The sequence below is a fragment of the Labrus mixtus genome, chromosome 24 (genome assembly GCF_963584025.1).
Source record: "Labrus mixtus chromosome 24, fLabMix1.1, whole genome shotgun sequence".
Classification (NCBI taxonomy): Eukaryota; Metazoa; Chordata; class Actinopteri; order Labriformes; family Labridae; genus Labrus; species Labrus mixtus.
In genome coordinates, this window is record NC_083635.1 from 5,456,627 (window position 1) to 5,474,506 (window position 17,880).

The 17,880-nt window shown below is 38.0% G+C and overlaps 3 long non-coding RNA genes across 3 annotated transcripts; 2 read left to right on the forward strand and 1 right to left on the reverse strand.

The window, feature by feature from the left end:
- The first annotated feature begins 9,980 nt into the window (after positions 1-9,980).
- Positions 9,981-12,004, forward strand: LOC132959720 (uncharacterized). Its single transcript, XR_009667074.1, has 3 exons — positions 9,981-10,149; positions 10,449-10,547; positions 11,920-12,004. It is a non-coding gene; the product is annotated as an uncharacterized LOC132959720 (long non-coding RNA).
- LOC132959721 (uncharacterized) lies at positions 10,252-12,313 on the reverse strand. Its single transcript, XR_009667075.1, has 3 exons — positions 12,296-12,313; positions 11,931-12,030; positions 10,252-10,308 (listed from the first exon to the last, which is right to left on the reverse strand). It is a non-coding gene; the product is annotated as an uncharacterized LOC132959721 (long non-coding RNA).
- Positions 12,314-13,496: 1,183 nt separating this feature from the next.
- Positions 13,497-14,448, forward strand: LOC132959806 (uncharacterized). Its single transcript, XR_009667101.1, has 3 exons — positions 13,497-13,631; positions 13,983-14,060; positions 14,346-14,448. It is a non-coding gene; the product is annotated as an uncharacterized LOC132959806 (long non-coding RNA).
- Positions 14,449-17,880: the final 3,432 nt, after the last annotated feature.

The following is a 17,880-nucleotide window of genomic DNA, read 5'->3' on the forward strand; positions in this document are numbered from 1 at the left end:
ACAAAAAGCATTTGGGTCAGGACTCCTGTGAAGCACATCAACACTCAGGACATCTGCACTCAGCTTCCAATCAACATCAAGCCTCCCTCTGTGATCACAGTTCCTGCCCTCATATCACGATCAGCTGATCATGAAAATAAAAACTGTCCTTGCAGCTTATGCACGATTTTACCAGCCAGTCAGTGATGGTCGTAAACAAAGAAGGTTCAGATGTTATCCATACCTGCCTCTCCATGGAAGCAGGTATGAGTTGAAGTTTGGATCAGAGCATCCATGCAAACCAGTATATTTGAACTCCTACACAACAAAGAGTTTTTACTACCAACATCATTTTCATAACAATTGAACTTAAAAGTAGAGAAAGTCCTTTAGCTGCAGTTCTTAAAATGTCGACTGGATGCAGCCTCATTCTGACTAATGCAGGAAAATCATTCTGTCCACTGAGATAAAGATTCTCTGTGGCAGCTTTGGAAAAGCTAACCCGAGGAGTCGATGGTAACTTATCAGGTTAGACTCGTGCTTTACAATTAGGCTAGACTAAAACACCAGGCTGGTTTTGATTCATCGCCAGCCCCTTTGCTGAACAACATTCCTTCTTTTTCTCTTTTTCTCCCGACTTTCCGTCACTACAGTTCTATCTGGAAGAAAAGACAACATTTCCCAAACATACAAGATTCAAGTAAAGGACACAGAAAAAGTAATAAACTTTCTCAACTGCACAAAAAGTTTTGATTCAAGATCATCAGCCCTTTGTCCTCAACCCACTTTATTACAACTTAACTTGTCAAACCGTGCTTTGAAATGATCCCAGTTGATGTCATTTTGCAGTCATGTGAACACGATCCGGATAATTGAATGGAACCGGACAACTCTTGTGTCAAGTTGTTTGTTATACTTCCAATGCGTTGTGCATTGAAGCTATAAAACACCAAGCTTTGAAAATCTTTTACAATACTGCACTTGCATTCAAACATTAAGTCTCTCAGCCCAACACAGGCTCAGCCTTTCACTTTCAGTAATACTTCAATTCCACCCATTAACTCAGAGCATGCTCAGACAACTTACTCTCTTAAATTATTATGCTGCAAGGAAAGGCAGAGTAGCAACCACAGAGTTAGTTTCTAGTTGACAAACTGACTTTGCATGCTTAATGTTCCTGAAGGTGTTTTCTATCACTCAAATCACTGTGATGCATATCAGCACAGATCACAGAGAGGAGTTTGAAAACAAGCTTTGGGACGAGGGAATGACAATCTGACAGCTCGGAGTCCTTAGGTTCATGTTTAAAAAAAATAAAGGCACACATGGAAGACGCAGGGATTGTTCTGGTCAAGGTTCAAGTTTTCAATCTATCTGTGCACTTTAGAATATGTGCTCCTATAATGTTTCTTATGTTTTATCTTTGTTTAGTGATGAATGACTTTCGTTGTATATTATCTCTTTACTAACACATGTGCTTGCGTTCATAGATGTCATCGAGTGCGTCAGATTTGGACAGCATCAGCACAAGTTAACAGTGCGACACATGAGGAAAAAACAACTTCATGAAGGTGACAGTTGCTTCAAAGCTGTGAACTTCCTTGGTTTTCTGTAATAATTCCCCCATGTTCACTGCACTTTGTGGACATGAAGTATGGTTTGTAATGTCTCAGGATGCTCCAAAGAAGGCATGATGCATGGAGGAGCTATGCTAAGCACATACATGCAGAGCTAAAACCTAAAGTAGGACCACAGTTTCTGTTGTTTTTATCATATTTTATGTTTTAAAATCAGCTGTCAGCCAAACTTGTGAATTAAGAAACAACTTCAGAGTCCTGTCCTTGGAAGTAATCCTTGTGCCCCTTTCTAAATGGGATGCTACTGGGTCTTAGTTTAGACTTGAGACAAAATATTTTGCATCCCTTTCACTGAAAACAAAGCTTCTGTGTCCTGCAGACACCAGGGTCTCCTCAAGAACAGCCACAGTGGTCGACCACCATGGATGGGAGCTTTCCATAGATTATCTGCTCTTTGTGGTTAAAGTACAGCATATTGATGGGCGACATTTTGCTGGGTGTGCAGCAGGGCCCTGCAGTGCCCCGCGGGTTGGCCTTGTTCACCAGGTGAGCTAGAGGACTAACTCTGAGTCCGGGGATTGTGTGTTCGAACCTCACCTGGGTCCAGTGAATTTTAAAGTCCAAATACACCTGGAGAAAATCCCAAAGTGTGAAGGGCATCTGTGGCGTGGTGGATTAGATTCTTAACTCTGAAGGCACCCATGGTGGAAGTGCTGAGAAACAAAGAAACATCATCACAATATTTTCAGAAATTGTGGACAATCAGCTCAGATCACAGTGAATGGAGAGGCCTGTTATTAACAGTCGTGATGGGATTACTAAATCACTCCACTTATTCATCATTTTTTAAGGTACTTGTACTTTACTTTGAGTATTTTCTGCTCCATTTATTTATTGTGATAAAGTTCCCCATGATTATATAATGTAATAGGCTACATATTGGCTTTACTTACACGAAACATGCTGCATACACACACATTCATTATGAATATGTGATGGCTAAAAATAACGACAGCTAAGTGTTTTAAAGTATATATTTTATTATAATTAAATGCTTTGTTGTGCTTCAAATGATCTACATGATATTGAAGGTTTTAACTCTTTGTGGCTGTAATGTAACTTCTACACTTTACAACCATAGACTGTAAATATTACAGTATAGCTCACCTGGAGGTTAACAGCCTCGTCAGGTCTGCATCATGCATTCATATTACACTGCTGCCCTCTGCTGGGACTGGGTTACAATTACATCCAACAGTCACTATAACACAAATGTTTCCTCTTTTTAACGATTCAGCTTTTTTCCACCACATAAATGTGTGGAAAATATAAATAGTGCAGTTACTTCTGTATAGCATACAGTAGTTTACCTACCAATATTTTCAACCATCTTTTATACTTATCTCAGAATATGTTAAAACAAACTAAATGAAAAGACTTAATCATTTGTAAATGTTTGGAAATTAAAGTGACTACACCTATAACTACTACAAGATGTGTTTGTAATGTAAAATATTAGTGTTTTGTTTGGTATAAAAGCAGGAGTGTTTGGATAATTTCACTAATAGACAAATCATTTAAACAACAGATCCACAGATTATAAATCTAAAAATGAATGTTTTATTTATTTTCGGTGTTTTACTTAATTTTGTTATTGTTATTGTGTCTCCTAATTCACAATGAGTTCTCTACGTCGATACGACCTTTACCTGGGAGTGACACGGCCAACGTCACTTCCGCTGCTGCGCATCACGCTCAGGTGTGCTCCTCAGGTGCGCCAAAGTTAATATCGACCCTGTGACCACTCGAGCGGATGGCGGGTGTCCGAGTTTGGATGAAAATGCTCCGAAAAGAAGAATTGAAGACGAAGAAGAAAAAACTAATGCTAATGCTAATGCTAATGCTAATGCTAACCGAACCATAACAACGTCGTCTGTCTGAGAGATTCAACCAAAAGTGAAGAGAAAGTTGTTGTTTGAACTCAACATTCAGGGTTTTCTTCTTGTTTCTTTGTACAGGTGTGTGCAGGTGTTTCCTCGCTCTGTGCTGTAGCTCTGAGGTAAAATGATTTTCTAAACATTATTGTTCACAGAGCTCAGAGATTAAATGTTCATTTTGATAAAGTAATATGAATAAACTTCATTTATTTTATTTAAAAAGTAAAAGCTCTTCATCCAGCTTTCTGTGTTTAATTTACTCAAAGAAACAGCAGTCTGATTAATTTATTATTTAAGTGCAGTAACCAACAACTAACCACCAGAGGGCGCCCTCTCTATATAAAGTGATTTATAAACGATATAATGTATTTATTTTCAACCTTTAACTTTAATTAGAGTTTTTGTTTTTGTGACAGTTAATTTTGTATGTCAATAAAGTAATTTGATATTTAAGATTACATCATTGTATGGTCAATTATTTATATTAAAGCTGCATTTTTACCTTTTAGTTAATTAAATTAGTTTTTAGTTTTTCTTCATGAAAATACCACAAACCTTTTTATTGATTGAATTGAAATGATCATGATCAATGATCAATATCACAGATCAATTACAACTCTGAATATATATTATATATATATGTATAGAGCAGTTTCTTTCCCCTCAAAGCTCGATCAGGTTAAAGGTAAACAAACTTGTAGAATTTATAATATAAGATAAATCTGTTAAGATGTTTCTTAAGACCTTATACTTCATGTTTCTATATTATATTCTACATTTAAACTTTGAATTTAAGTTTGTTTCGGTCTCATCCAAAAGCCTTAAAGTGAAGTTAAACACAGATAATTTACAGTGAATGATGAAACTCAGGTTTATTCCAATCATCACAATGTTGTATAATCACAAACATTTTCTGAGTTTTATTAACTTGATGAACTAAAATTAGTTTTTCTTCTCCAACAGGAACTCTGTTGACGTCTTCCAGGAGGATCCCCCGTCGGTGGCCGTCTTCCTGCTCAGGTAGGAGACTCAAAGCTTTCTTAATGTTTTATTATGTTCCAGGTTTTAGGTCTTATAGATGTTTAGACTCACTTATTTTAATCATTTCATCCTTTTTGATCAGCTAGAAGTCGATTTAGAGTTGAGGAACATCAGGTGTTTAATGTAAAACTACATTATTATTTTTTAATCTATTAGGTATCGTTAGTCGACAGCTTATGTTAGCTACATAGCATTATGTGTTTTTGTATGTTGATGTTAAAGCTGATTTAAGGAGTTATGACCTCCTTTAGACATGGACATCCAGTGCTGGTATTACTTCTCTGATCTAACGTTATCCTGAAGGTAGCATCAGTGTCCTGAATGTTAAAGTGAACTATTTTCCCTGAAAATGATTTGAATCACTTCTCCTTTGACGGGTTAAAGAGAGTTTAACTTTTAACAGGACACTGATGCTACCTAGATCAGGAAGTAATACCAGCGCTGTATGTCCATGTCTAAAGGAGGTCATAACTCCTTAAATCTGCTCAACATACAAAACTGATAACACTTTGTAGCTAACATCAGCTGTTGACATCAATAAGACCTAAAACCTGGAACATAATAAAACAACATTAAGAAAGCTTTGAGCTCCTACCCAATGGGGCTGGAGGATAGTGGGGGTAGTAGTGTAGTAACCCCCTCACCTGTGACACCTTATTGTATTGTGCTGATGTAACGTGTCATCATGAGGTCATCATGTCTGTTCAATATTTTATTGTAATAAAACTACTGCTGTGTCCATTTTGGCACATTTCTTTAGAGTGCTACTCACACGTTTAGCTGTGTTGCACATTCCATGAATGCACGATGCTTACAAGTTATACCTCGTTGTAAAGGTGACCGATCAGGCTGTCCAACGATATAAAATACAACACCAATTAGTATTATTAAAGAAATAATTGACAAAATAATGTTTCCAAACTTTCTGAGGAGTTTATTTCCAACAGTTATCAAAGCCACAGAAATCCTTCAGAATCAGCTTTATTGGACAGGTATGCTTCAACACACGAGGAATTTTACTTTAGTAAACTGAGCTCTCTTTGTACAAAGGTATAATATTAAATATCAACAATAAACTAATAAACAAAGACTAATATGTACAAGGCTAAATAGGATAGTGGTGCAGTGGTGAGTAGTGCAAAGATGGTTAAGTAAACATGAGGTCATCCTTCATTTTAGAGTTGTTGCAGGACGTGTCAAACTGGCTCAAAGTAAGTGACAAAGGAAGGATATCACATGAAACAAGGTTTAAAAGGAAGTCAATTTATTATCAAATAATCATAATTATGTAAATCAGTCATGAATGCAATGTGTGGATGAGTGTAGTGTTGTAAAGTGTGAACAAAAGCAAACCAGTTGGTGGAGGCCTGGGAGAAAGAGAGGGGAGACACGTTAGACTGGAAGCCACTTATAAGCAGAGTCCTGATGGACTCAGGTGTACCCAGGTGGACTAACGGCCTTCCTGACTCCACCTGCTGTCTGCCAAGCCAGGAAGACAAACAAATGCAGACAGAGGGCGTCACAGCGCCATGACAGACACTACTATGTTTATCGTTGTAACACGGGATGTTACGTCCAAGACCGCTGAAAACTGCCGTACTGCTGCTGTGTGAGCTGCTGTTTATTCTTGTCTGGACACTGCAGGCCATATAAATCATTTATTTAACACAAAAACAACACACAGATCCAGCATGAGAAACAGAGTCTGCATCTGGCTATGTGGCTCAGGAGCTAGATGGAGGACTTGGAGTCTGGAGGTCGTGGGTTCGAATCTTATCAGGACTCAGTGAATTTTAAAGGTGTCGGTCCTAAATGAAAGACTCAAGAGGAGAAACATCGTGAAGCACCTGTCAGTATGGATCCACAGGAAAGACACACACACCATTATCTTAAAGGTGTTGGTCCAAAGGAAAGACTCAAGAGATCTGAGAAACATAGTAAAGCATCTGTCTCTGTGGCTCAAGAGATAGAAGGAGGACTTGGAGTCTGGAGGTGGTGGGTTCAAATCCTATCAGGACTCAGTGAATTTTAAAGTCTAACATCTGAAATGATGACGATAAATACGCCCGGAGCACATGTCATAGTGTGAAGGTATCGGTAGTGTAGTGGATAAGATTGCGGTTTCTGAGCTCTGTAGATGGTGAGCATAGGTTCAAATCCCACTGTGTCTGGTGATAGAGGATTGGAATCTTATCAGGCAAATTTTAAAGTCAAAATCTGAAATGACGATGATAAATACGCCCGGAACACATCACCAAGTATGAAGGGACCGGTGGCCGAGTGGAATCATCCTTGCATCTGCAATGGATAGACGTTGGTTCAAGTCCAGCTTCCACGGCATCCGTTCCCAGAACTGCTAGGGGGGCATAAGTATCTGAAGTTTTGAGAGTGTTGAACAAAAGTTAGTTACATGTGTTGGCTCCCCCTGGTGTTTTATGAGTAACACAAGTACAGGGTCATGAAAAAGAAGATCAAGTGTCTGAAGTTTTGTGAACATGTCAGACCCTTTTTTAAAGTGTTGGATGACTTAATGTACTAAATATAGTGTACTAACCTAAATTCATTAATCATCCATTGTTCCCACCATGACACAATATTTTATTTATTATATATACATATGGTCAATCATATATTAGGATAATATGGTTCAAAGTTAAAAGGAGCATCAGTGAAGTCACTAGAGACACTGTTTACATGATATGTGAACACCAAGAACACCTCTCCTCTCTCTGGATCATTCAGGGAACAGGAAGTTATAAAGGAAACAGGAAGTTGACAGTTCTTTCGTCAATCTGCACACAGCAACAGAAATGTAAGTTCATTTACAGAAGTTAAGGTTTAGCATTAGCATGTAGCTTAGAATTAGCAACAACTTGGATTAGTTTATTGTTTTAATTTATATAGAACTTTGGTAATGACTAAACTTCTTGTGTGTTGTAGTTTTCACTCCTTCAATCTGGTGAAGAAATCAGAAGAGGAGATCATCTCTTTGCTCCCTTCAGGTGCAGCTCCTGAAATTCAAACACAAAGTTTACATTTAGTTTGGACCGACAAAGACAAAGTCTACATGTAGTTTGGACAGACAAAGACAAAGTTTACATTTAGTTTGGACAGACAAAGACAAAGTTTACATTTAGTTTGGACAGACAAAGACAAAGTCTACATTTAGTTTGGACAGACAAAGACAAAGTTTACATTTAGTTTGGACAGACAAAGACAAAGTTTACATTTAGTTTGGACAGACAAAGACAAAGTTTACATTTAGTTTGGACAGACAAAGACAAAGTTTACATTTAGTTTGGACAGACAAAGACAAAGTTTACATTTAGTTTGGACAGACAAAGACAAAGAGGTTCCTCATTGAACACATGTGAGTCTGTAGAAATGAAAAGGTCTGGTTCATCTATCTGTAGAGAGAAGGTTAAAAATGTTTGATTTGCATTTTAAATTGAATTCATTAAAAATAAAACTGTTTGTTGAAGTTTGTTGAAGCTGTTTCAATCGTCTGCTTTCTGTTTAACACCCCGACATGTCATGACTCAAACTTAACCCTGTTAGTCAAACATCACTGACCAAACTCATCATACTGAAGGTGTACAGCTGCAGAGAGACGACAGACACGGCGGCTACATGCTAATGCTAAGCTACATGCTAATGCTAAGCCACGTGGTATGCTACATCAGATGCAATACGTCACAAATTATAACAAGGCTAATGTTAAGATACATGCTAATGCTAAGCTACATGCTAATGCTAAGCCACGTGGTATGCTACATCAGCTGCAATACGTCACAAATTATTACAAGGCTAATGTTAAGCTACATGCTTATGTTAAGCTACATGCTAATGCTAAACCTTAACTTCAGTAAAGGAACTTACATTTCTGTTGCTGCCTGCTGTGAGCAGATTAAAGAAAGAACCCTCAACTTCCTGTTTCCTTTATAACTTCCTGTTGCTAAATCCAGAGCACTTCCTGTTACTAACCAGAGCACTTCCTGTTGATAAATCCAGAGCACTTCCTGTTACTAACCAGAGCACTTCCTGTTGATAAATCCAGAGCACTTCCTGTTAATGACCAGAGCACTTCCTGTTGATAAATCCAGAGCTACAGATTCACAGATATAAGAAGGCCGATGAGTTCAGACGTTCAGAAACAAAGCTACATGGACAGACAGGTGATCATTCATTTGATTTCGTCTGGTTGTGTTGGATGGATGTTTCTCGATCTTTCACTGAGTCCATTTGAACTTTTGTGATCTGTTGGTTTGGTGACCTCAGCATCGTTAACAAAAAAAGGCCAATCAGAGTCCACAGTTTGAAGGTCTCGGTCTGGGACTAGAAGGAAAAAACATGAAATAACTTCACTCCCCGGTTACGACCACAACCTTCCCGGTGTTAAGTGAGTAAAAGGTCCCCTGCACACACACATATTTGTGACTCTGTGTGGTCTTAGTGTGGTCTTGACTACAACACTCAGCTGAGTTCAGACAACGAGGACCAAAAGCTGTTGGGTTTTTAAATGACATGACACTTTAAATGGGGGGATGAAATACTCAGCACAGTCTGCTGAAGGCCCTTCAGATCCTCTGATCTGATCCTCTGATCATTCAGCAGTCTGGACAGAAAATGTGGATGACTTGAGGACACACATACTAATGAATAATGGAGATGTGATGTGTTAGCTGGTACATACATGAGCTTCTGTAGTGTTGCATCTTTCTCCAGCTGTCTGTCATGAGTCTGCTCCAGTTACAGGCCCTGGTTGAAACAAAAAGGAGGAAAATAAAATGTATAATGTGGCCAGAGTTAATGTTGCTGTCTGCTTGAGTGTATGAAATCTGGCACTTCTAATTGAAGTAGTTTATGATTGTAAATGAATGAGCTCGTCCATCATCCTCTGCTGGTCTTGGATCTGGTCTCTGAGGCGGCTGAGCTGCTTGTGGTGAGCTGGTTCTCCAGCTGCTCCTCCAGAGTTTTGTGGAGATGTATAAAGGGATTTGTGTCCTCACCTCGATGTCCTCGTCTCCATCATGTCTCCTTGTCATTGGCCTGAATGTTTGTGTGGGCGTCGGCCTGCGTGCTCTCCAGCTGTTTGCTGCGGTTCACCAGAGACTTGACCTCAGACTTCATCTTGCTGATGTAGAGCCGAGCTACGGTGAACTCCTCCTCCACCGCTGAGCCGTTCCCCTTTGACTCTGAGGACTGAGGATGAGGGGGAGGTTACAGACGTTGAGAGTGTGAAAGATGTGTGTGTATATAAATGTGTGTGTCCATTCTCACAGCTCACAGACATCACTGGTGCTGCTACGAGAGTAGGACCAGACACACACACACACACACACAGACACACACACACTCACACTCATGTAAAACAGTCTGTATGTTTCTGCAGAACTCAAGATGAACACTTTCTCCTAAAACATATCTGTACCGTCTTGTGCTCGTCTGCCAGCTGCAGGTTGGTCTGATCTCTCTCCTCCACCTCTTGGCTCTTCTGGTCGTAGTTGACGGCGAGCTCCTCCAGCGCCTGCAGCACCTCCTTCACCTCCTCCTTGGCCAGCTGGTTCTCCGTTTGCAGCCGGCACAGCTCCTCCTGGGAGGGACGTGGGGTCAGAGTGAGTTCATGCAAAAATGATCATCCTTATGAAATCCATGTTTAAATGAAAATACTTGATATTTCTTTTGTATTTCATAGGCTGAGAGACAAACCTCCTCTGGTCCATCTTCTGCTCCTTGAGTTTGTCAGCCAGACTCTGTTGGTTGATCTCATCATCCTGTGAATTATTACAAGAAAAGGACATCAAGTAATAATAATTAAATTAATAATAATAATTGAGAAAATGAAAGTATTTGTATTTAGTTTGAATCTTTAAGCAGGTTGTCTTCTAATGTTGTGTCTTGTCTTTGACTTTAGTCTATTCTTGTCTTCCAGCTGTTTGTACAGGTTGCTGATGTCCTCCTCGTATTTGCTCCGCTCGTGGCAACAATATTATTTGACTTTTCTTTCACAAAGGTAAGAAGTATTTTCAGTTGAAAAAAACAGTTAGTTCATTTAAAATGAGTAATGTATCAGAATGTATCATTTACTTTTCACGTATTGTACAATCCTGTAAATGAGCCATAGATGCTCCTAAAGTAAAAGTCTGTGATATTCTGTGATCACAGACTGTGATATTATCAATGAACTTAATATTATGTTTGAATGTTAATGGAGCACATAAGGTAAGTGAAGAAGACTTATGAGCATATGAAAGCAACCTTTTTAACTTGTAAATGTTTCCTTTTAATTTATGTGTTTAATCTGAACTATCTCAATGAGCTGTAAAATGTACTCGTATCAAATATTTTAATCCTAATCAAAAAAAGCAGTTCAATCAAATTAATCATTTCAATTAAATCAATAAAAAGGTTTGTGGTATTTTCATTAGAAAACCAAAGGAAAATAAACTAATTAAATTGATTAAAAGGTAAGTTTGAAAAGTAAAATGAAGGAAAAGGTCTAAAGTAAAAATGCAGCTTTAATATAAATAATTTATCAAACAATGATGTAAGACTAATTAAAGTTAAAGGTTTAAAATAAATGCATTATATCGTTTATAAATCACTTTATATAGAGAGGCCGCCCTCTGGTGGTTAGTTGTTGGTTACTGCACTTAAATAAGAAATGAATCAGACTGCTGTTTCTTTGAGTAAATTAAACACAGAAAGCTGGATGAAGAGATTGTTGTTTTATTTACCTGTTAGCTGTTGTTTTATTTACCTTTTAGCTGTTGTCTTGGTTACTTGTTAGCTGTTGTTTTATTTACCTTTTAGCTGTTGTCTAGTCTTTAATGTTTGTTGTTTTTATCTTTCAGCTGTAGTTTTGTTTAGTTATAGATTTAGTTTAAAGTTGTATTGTCCGTTTTCTTTGATTTGTGTGTTGGATGAAACTTACTTAACTTACTAAATATAATGTAATATAATATAATGTACTAAATATAATCTACTTACTATAATTTACTTAATAACTTTTTTTTAAAAATGACATACTAACCTAAATTCATTAATGGTCTATTGTTCATGACATAAGATTTTATTTATTATATAAAATAATATAAAATATGGATCATCAGTGAAGTCACTAGAGACACTGTTTACACGATATGTGAATAAATATGTGATAAAAGAAACTATTCATGTAGAAATGTCACTGTCTGCCTCTCCTCTCTCTGGATCTAGGTCATTGCTGAGTCCAGCCAGTGAGGCTCCAACCCTCCATGGAAATGTGAACAAAATGAGAGGAGATGTCGGTTTGAGGCGAACACACACAGACTGCACTGATGGTGAGAACTGGACGCAGATATCCATTTTAAAACCTGCAGGTTAGCGTGTGTTTTGGGTGCGAGCTGAACTGTACCTGTAGGTCTGTCTTGATGAGCGAGGCTCCTGCTTGGACCAGATAATGACAGATAGTTCTTTGACACAGGGACGCAGCTCGGTGAAGGACCGTCTCCCCCCTGGTCAACAGAAGAGAGAGAGAGACAGACAACATCACCCGAGGAACAGACATCAACGGTGTCTGCTGCTTCTTTTGGTGTCTTGTGTTTATGATGGCACATATATCATCACATATAGACTGAACAGAGATCAGAGCACAGATACAGACACAGCATCATCATCTACACTCTGTTAACATTTAAATAAAGTGTTTAGCATTTTAAAAACCTCATGGTTTCAGTTCAATGTTAGATGTTTTCAAGCACAAATAGAATCTGTACTTACTGCAGTTTTTCTGTAACGACTAAAAACTACTTAAAAGGCAGGGTTGGTGATTTTCTCCAGATCCACTTTTTAAGATTGTGGTTGAAATTGTCTTTTGGTCCTGACAATGAAAGCAATGAGCTGAGGTCTGCTTCTGGGTGCAGACGCAGCACTGAGGGAATGCTACTTTTAGAAAATGACCAACCCTGCCTTTAACCCAGACAAGACTCTCTCTTACCTGCTTTTTGTAAAGTGTCTTGAGATAACATTTGTATTGAGTTCTACAAAATAAAGATTGATTGAACTGACTTATTGTTTTACAAGCCTGTCATTGAAAGTTTCACATTTATTCAAACACTAGAATACAGAAAGAACAAAACAACATATTCCTATTTAGAAACAAACTACATACATACCTATGTTGAAAAGAACCCACATACATTCATTAATGGTAAAAAAACAACGACTAAGGATTATTTTAATGAGCTACGCATGGTGCAATAGCACCCCCTGTTGACCTGTCAGAGACTGCTACCGGAAGTGACTGTTCAAGCCCCGCCTATAAAGGAAACAGGAAGTTGAGGGTTCCTTCTTTAATCTTCAAGTCTGCACACAGCAGGCAGCAACAGAAATGTAAGTTCATTTACTGAAGTTAAGGTTTAGCATTAGCATGTAGCTTAACATTAGTAACAACTAAGCTTTATTTTGTCCTGTGTTAGTTTATTGTTTGAATTTCTTTATATAGCACTTTGGTAATGACTAAACTAAATGTTCTTGTGTCTTGTAGTTTTCACTCCTTCTTCAATCTGGTGAATAAATCAAAAGAGGAGTTTGTCTGACTGTCAACCTACGTGCACCAAACACGTGGAGGACTGTACACATACCTGGAGGATGTAGAGGACCATCTCTTTACTTCCTGCACTGGCAGCGTGATGACGTCACCTGCAGCCGGACGAGTCGAGTGACGTGAGGTCGGCTCCCTTCAGGTGGTGCGGTGGCTCCCTCCTTCAGGTGCGGCGGCTCCCTTCAGGTGCGGCGGCTCCCTTCAGGTGCGGCGGCTCCCTTCAGGTAGTGCGGCTCCCTCCTTCAGGTGCGGTGGCTCCCTCCTTCAGGTGTGGCTCCCTTCAGGTGGTGCGGTGGCTCCCTTCAGGTGCGGCTCCCTCCTTCAGGTGCGGCGGTGGCTCCCTCCTTCAGGTGCAGCTCCCTTCAGGTGGTGCGGTGGCTCCCTCCTTCATGTGCGGCTCCCTCCTTCAGGTGCGGCGGCTCCCTTCGGGGGGTGCGGCTCCCTTCAGGTGGTGCGGTGGCTCCCTCCTTATTTTGCGGCTCCTGCAGCTGATGATTCAATTCAAAGACACGTGTGAGTATGTAGAAATGAGGTCTGAAACTGTCACTAACCTTCTTTAAGTCTTTGTTCTTCACACACTCAACCAGCAGCTCTACAGAGAGAATGTTAAAAATGTTTGATTTACATTTTAATTAAAAATAGAAACTGTTTTCAGTTTGTTCAAGCTGTTTCAATCGTCTTGTTTAATGTTAATGATTTTCTATTAGGATACATGCTTATTGCTTAATGTTAACTTTCATTCATCAGTCCATTTTTATTCACTCATCTCCAAATCACAAAAGTTATCTCCAGACACTTTACAATAACAAACATTCGGTAAGTTTAAACTAATTGTGATGTGTTTTTTGTTTAAAACACTTTTAGGGGCAGTCTGACCAAAACAAGATGAAGAGCTGTTAACATGTATGCTACACCACGCTGCCTCACCTGCTTCAACATCTGGTGAGTATTTTTCTTGGTTATTGTTTTTATTTTAACTGTTTGAGTCACATATAGTCTCATTCTTGATTTTATTTGTAGGGCTAAATTTACATGATGCTACAAACTTTTAAATTTTAATTTGACACTCTCTTTGATGTAGATGTAATGATTCTTTTGACCTAATTAAATGATTAAAAATTAGTATCAGAACGGCCCATTTACTTTTCACGTATTGTACAATCCTAGCTGTAACCTGAAATGAACTTTAAACCCTGATGTCTTTGTTTCTTGTGTCTGATATTCCAGGTGTTTCCTCGCTCTGAGAACTCTGATCTGTGCTGCAGCTGGAAGGATTTTCTTTGGATTAAAGTTTACCTGTTAACTAACTTGTAGCTTTTCTGTGCAGTTTTCTTTATAGATTTAAAGTTTTATTGTCTGTTTTCTCTTTGCCACTTTCATAATAAATAAAATGTTAAACTCTTAATTTGTCTCATGTTTGTGTTGTCAGCATCTTTAATTCCTAAAGTTTTGTTGTAGTTGTTTCCTCCTTTGTCACACACAGCTGTGAACTTGTTTGAATATTTTATTATAAAATTTAATGTAATTAAAGACTACAATAAACAAGTTTCCTCAAACAGACATGAAAGCTGTAAACTACTATAAATAAAACACAGCTGGCAGATAACACAGCCTGATCACAGTTGTAACACATCTCTCTCCTACACAGGTACAGAAGTCACTATGATGCAGAATGAACACAGCAGTAGTTTTATTACAATAAAATATTGAACAGACATGAACTGTGTTTTTTCTATACATCATCACAATACAATAAGGCGTCACAGACGTCCCCATTGGGTAGGAGCTCAATGCTTTCTTCATGTTTTAGTATGTTCCAGGTTTAGGTCTTATACATGTTTAGACTCAGTTATTTGAATCATTTTTGTAGTGGAGGAACAGCAGGTGTTTAATTAAATAAGGATTATAAAAATGTAGTATTTCATTAAACACCTGATGATCCTCCAAAAAGGATGAAATGATTAAAATAACTGAGTCTAAACATGTATAAGACTTAAACCTGGAACATAATAAAACATTAAGAAAGCTTTGAGTCTCCTACCTGAGCAGGAAGACGGCCACTGACGGGGGATCCTCCTGGAAGACGTCAACAGAGTTCCTGTTGGTGAAGAAAAACTAATTTTAGTTCATCAAGTTAATAAAACTCAGAAAATGTTTGTGATTATACAACATTGTGATGATTGGAATAAACCTGAGTTTCATCATTCACTGTAAATTATCTGTGTTTAACTTCACTTTAAGGCTTTTCTATGAGACTGAAGCAAACTTAAATTCAAAGTTTAAATGTAGAAGATAATATGGAAACATCATTACCATACATTAACTGTCACAAGAACAAAGACTCAGATTAAAGTTAAAAGTTTAAAATAAATACATTATACCGTTTATAAATCTCTTAAACACAGAAAACTGGATTAAGAGATTTTACTTTTTAAATTAAATAAATGAAGTTTATTCATATTACTTTATCAAGATGAACATTTAATCTCTGAGCTCTGTGAACAGTAATGTTTAGAAATTCATTTTACCTCGGATTAACTAATTTACATATTAGTCAATAAACTTAAATTGAGGTTATTGTTTTATTTCAACTCTTCAATCTAATATTAGTTTAAATTATAAGTTTTGTTTTAAAAGTGGCTTTACTTTTACCCCGTGTTTAAACAATTAGTTTAACAGGAGAAAACAAGTTCAAAAGTGACCTTCATAATATTGATAAATGTTATCATCATCTTACTTTGACGATGTTTCCGCTTAACAAACATTTAGCATGAGCATTAGCCCACGTGTTAGCATTAGCATACAGCCCCACGTGTTTCTATTTTGTGTCTTTTCACACAAAACTTTGAATGACTCACTGAGTATCTAGACTTCATCTTCCCTTCCCCGGCTCCTTCTTCTTCCGCCGCTTTGATCGACAGCCAGGCTGCCCGCGGTCCGCACCGCTTACCTGGTCGAAACAATGATATACACACCTGAGAACACCTGAACACACCTGGCCGTGATTACCGGAAGCTTCAACCGGAAGTGTTGCAGAAAGTTTCTATGGAAGAAATTAAAAAGTTATAAATAAGAGGACACATAAACAAGACTAAGTCAAAAATCAAATGTTTTATTGATAAAAAATATTTATTAATATAATTTACTTGTTTTTATGTTTTTTTTAACTTTGAACTCTTGGTAACCAAGCAACATGAGGAAGTCAAACTCGGGTCACCATGGTAACTAACTGCATTCGTTAGCAGGGGACGAAGCTAACCTGTTTTCCGGTCTTTAGGACACTGACTGAATTCTTACCCACAGATAAATTCACTGCTTAATGATGTTTACCTCCAGTTTCTCTCTTCCTTTCCCTCTCGTTCTCCAAAGTGTCTAAGAAGCAGATAAATGAAGACACGGGATGAGTGAAAACTTTGTACGGAAGCTCCGAAGTTAGTTTGAGATACTAATGTGTAAAGATGGAGTTTAAAGGTGAAACTGCGCCCTCCTGTGGTCACTCTGTGAATTACTGCGTTTGGATTTTTTCTTTTCACCTTTCTTGTTCTAGATACAACAAATTCAAACTGCTTTCTTTGTTTTATTTCTTTATAAATAAATGTGACTTGACTTGACTTAATCACAGATAACATAATTTGCTTTTTTTTAAAAATATTTTTTTAATTATAAAGCAACTGTTTACTGCTTATGTTAACTAAAATACATTGTCTGTTAATCACACATGTATGTTAGTCTCTCAAAGAATCTGAAGTGTAACTTCATTGATTGCATATTCTCGTGTACGTTGGAGCATTTCACTACTGAGGAAGAAAGCAGATTGTGTTCCCATGACATATTAGGCAATATATTTTTCTTATTTTCTTATTAGTGGTAGATAATTAAAGACTACAATAAACAAGTTTCCTCAAAATCAAAGAAAACAGACAATGAAAGCTGTAAACTACTATAACTAAATAAAACACAGATAAGGGTTTTTGTTTTGAATCCATGTCTTTTTAAGCCTTTTCTGCCTCGTAATTATCGGGCAAAAATATAAATTCTTTGACTTCCAAGTAGAGTGAATGTAATCACTCAAATGTGTCTAGAAGGTGACTGGTTACTGCACTGACCTGTATCTAACTTAAAAGTAGTGAGGGTCTTTACCACACCTCTAAGAGCAGATAAAATGATCATCAGAGTTCAACCACTGACGAAACAAAGACACTGAAAGAGAGTACAGAAAGAAGACTTGGATGAAATGAAGAAACTTCTCAGTTGACAGTTTTGGTCTCACTCCAAGTCTGCACTCAGAAAGAAGAAAAGCAGAGCAGAATTGATTTGCTTTCTTCAGAAGAAGAAGAAGAAGAAAAGAGAGTGTTGCTTACAATCAGAGGACAGGTTATTCTGTCTTAGTCTGTCTTAGACAGACCCCTTTAAAAGACAGACTAAAGGGGTTTCACACTTGCAGAAAACTCCTGATATTTGCAGGAGGAGCTGTATGTGTGAATGCAAATGCACAAATTCTTTGTTTGGACTTCACCCAGAGTTTCTCCTGACAGAACCCTACTGTAGTATTCTTTTCAACAGTTAGTCAGAGTGAGCTGATGTGAGAACGCAGCAGAATATTATCTGGAATATTCACCTCGGGCCAATGGGAGGGGGAGTGACGTTTATATCCTGTGACTGCTGCTCGACCACAGACTGTCTGCACGCCACCTCTACCATCTCCGTGCTCTAATGAACCTGCTGCTGCATGTTTCCTGTTCTCCAGTATGTTCTTCTCCAC